The sequence below is a fragment of the Austrofundulus limnaeus genome, unplaced genomic scaffold (genome assembly GCF_001266775.1).
Source record: "Austrofundulus limnaeus strain Quisiro unplaced genomic scaffold, Austrofundulus_limnaeus-1.0 Scaffold1451, whole genome shotgun sequence".
Classification (NCBI taxonomy): domain Eukaryota; kingdom Metazoa; phylum Chordata; class Actinopteri; order Cyprinodontiformes; family Rivulidae; genus Austrofundulus; species Austrofundulus limnaeus.
In genome coordinates, this window is record NW_013953853.1 from 25,318 (window position 1) to 28,392 (window position 3,075).

The window sequence follows — 3,075 nt, forward strand, 5'->3', positions numbered from 1 at the left end:
GTTCTGAACAGATGTGTTCCAACCATTAACTGACCAGTGTTCAGCCTCAGCATCAGCTGCTGACTTCAGAGGCTTTTCAGGGATTAATTCAACATCTTCATCAGATGTCTTCACCTCATCTGTTGCTCCTTGTCTCCTCTACCAATCATTCAGACCGTCCTGACACCTCAGAGTGGACCATCCTGACCCCTCAGAGTGGACCGTCCTGACCCCTCACATTGGACCATCCTGACCCCTCAGAGTGGACCATCCTGACCCCTCAGAGTGGACTGTACTGACCCCTCAGAGTGGACCGTCCTGACCCCTCAGAGTGGACCGTCCTGAACCCTCAGAGTGGACTGGTCACATGGACGGGCTGAGGCAGGTGTTATTGTACCTGGCTGGGCCGGCCTCTCTGCAGGAACACTGGATTCTGTTTGAAGTCGTGATCCGGCACAGCCGACTCACCTGCAAGATCAATACGCTGGGTTCAAAGCCGCCGGCTTCACAGAGAACACACTCTTATTAATTTATAGAAACTTCTAGAAACTTTGTCTGAAGGGAAAAGCCTCCATCTCTGTGTGGAGGATAGACAGGGGGAATTATTAATACACCTGGAGAGAGGAAGAGGAACCTGGAGGAAGAAGAAGAGTCAGTCTGACCGTCTTCYATCACCTTCTGTGAATATTGAAATGAGTCCCTGTTTGATGTGGACTCATCATACAGACACAGGTCTGCATGGAGCTACAGACACCAGGAACATTGTATAAAGACCTATTAGTTTGGGAACGTGTGTGTGTGTGTGTGTGTGTGTGTGTGTGTGTGTGTGTGTGTGTGTGTGTGAAGCAGTCTATTTGAGTTTTCCTTTGTTGTCAGATTTGATGATTTGGAGGAAATTTGCAGCCGTGGATTCAAAGCGTTCCCGTTGAACGCTGCCAGCCTGCGGCACACAGAACCAAACGCTCTGCATTTATATTTAATGATATCAGTTTATCAACAGGAACAATCTCAGGATGTTGGCTCAGATTTGATTCCATGTTCCCCTGTTTTTTTTTTTTTTTTTTACCTGGGGGACACATGCACACGTTTTCTTATCAGCATGTCATTACCATACCGCTCCCTGTTCCCCACATCTGGGCACCGTTAAACACCAACAAGTTCCTGCTGCTGCTCTTTTGTTTTCAGTGTTCTGCTCCGGAAACTCAGCACAGATCGTTCAGAAAACATTACAAGTCACTGAAAGGAAAGCCCAAAGGAAACTATAGTGGGAGTGTGAAAAATAGGTGGCTTATAGATGAACTCGGGTATAAAAATAGAAAAAACAGCCCTAAACAAAACTTACAATCACATATTGTTACAAAAAACAGTTTTAAGTAATAAAAATAGGTCTATATCTGACAAAAACATCAAATTGCATTGTTTCTATTAGATTTGCAGGTAATCTCAGGTGGCAGTGTCCAGAAACATGAAAGCTTGTCTTTCATCTCTGTCCACATGAAGACGTTAGGGACAGACAGCAAAACATCTTTTCTGATCTAATTTAGGTTTTCTTCCAAATTCATCCAACGTCTGCTTTGAAATCAGCTGTGATGGAAGAGACGCTGGAAGTCTGGTCACTGCTGATCTGGGAACAAAGGAAAGAGTGAACAGAGGGGTCAGGCTTCAGAGGGATCTTTTGTTTGTTGCAAACTAAAACAGATGAATTTGATGAGCTCTCAGACAAACAAACTTTGCTTTTTATACAAGAAGTTAGCAGCTTTGCCTTCAAATATTATTGATGAGAACAAAAAGCATTAAAATGTTGATGGAAAGATCAACATGATGCAACAAATCTTAGAGGGGTTTTTTGGACTCTGCCCTGCAGATGGCTTCTAACTAAAGGTCTGAGTGACATCATGACTGAAAAATGTTTCACCAACTATGAGTTTCACATCAGTTGATGCTGATAATTATTGATTCATTTTTGGTTTGTTTATTTGAAATAAAGACCAGAAGAAACTGTGATTTTTCCTCTTTTATCCACTGTTTCCTCCTTTCACTCCACCTGGTGGTGTTTTATTTTGAAGCAGTTCTGAGGTGAAACATGAAGCTCAGYAGCTTGTTTCTAACTGGACAAACAGTTGATGCCTGCAAGCTTTGCTYAGCTGGGCCCTGAGAGGTCGGCCAGCCTTTYCTCTGCCTACATCTCCCAGAATGCAGTGCGGTTCTGGATCAGAGYTCAGTGAAATGATCAACTTCTATCRTGTTTATAACAATATWTGTCATTATTGTTTYATCACCCAGCTCTACTAGGTGAAAAAAAAAGTTTGACAAAGCAAAGCAGACCAACGTATTTCTGATCAAACCAAGGAGGAGCTGACAGAAACCAACACTGTTCTGATGATGTGGAGATGAAAAATAAAAATAGTTCAATAAGTGAGAGGACACACCTGAGCTGAGAGCAGAAACATCTCAGCTCTCGTTTTCTCTCGTTGGTRTTGAACAAGACAGTGGTTAGTAGTGCTCCCCCCTACAGGGTTACCAAGGTAATACAGACTGTAGAGTCATTAACCTGTGCACACAGGTGAGAGTGGGTGTGTCAAGCTGACTAAACAACTCATTATACTCAGTCTGAAGCTGAACAGGTCATGTGCAGTTGTTTGTTTTCCATTTTCTACTGGGAAACTCCGCCCACTTCAGGTTAGGGTTGTGTGCCCTGTTCAWAGCTCCACTGTTTGTGTCAAACTGATTCCTCTCTACACAACGTCTGTTTTGTCTCCATCCATGATTGTCTTTGATACAACAGATGATYTCAGGAAGCAGCAAAATCCAGTGTCTGAGCATTCAGCATGAACAAACACACCTGGAAAGGTCGACCAATCAGGTAAGTTCTTCTGTGGAGGTGAAAAGTTCTGCAGGTGGTTCTGAGGAGAAGAGGTGGAAGACTTGAAGCTGCAGACATGATGAGATTTTCCACGCAGCTGTGACACAGATCATTTCTGCAGGTTTGGGTGGAGCATGTGGAGGTGCTCAACTGACAAATGTACTGAGGAGAGAAACAAGAAAACCTTAAAGATAAAGACTGAAAACAAACAAACAAACAAACAAACAAACAAA

At 43.3% G+C, this 3,075-nt stretch overlaps 1 long non-coding RNA gene across 1 annotated transcript; it reads right to left on the minus strand.

Moving 5' to 3' along the window:
• Window positions 1-964: 964 nt before the first annotated feature.
• LOC106535443 (uncharacterized) lies at window positions 965-3,026 on the minus strand. Its single transcript, XR_001312443.1, has 2 exons — window positions 2,822-3,026; window positions 965-1,603 (listed from the first exon to the last, which is right to left on the minus strand). It is a non-coding gene; the product is annotated as an uncharacterized LOC106535443 (long non-coding RNA).
• Between the last annotated feature and the right edge of the window lie 49 nt (window positions 3,027-3,075).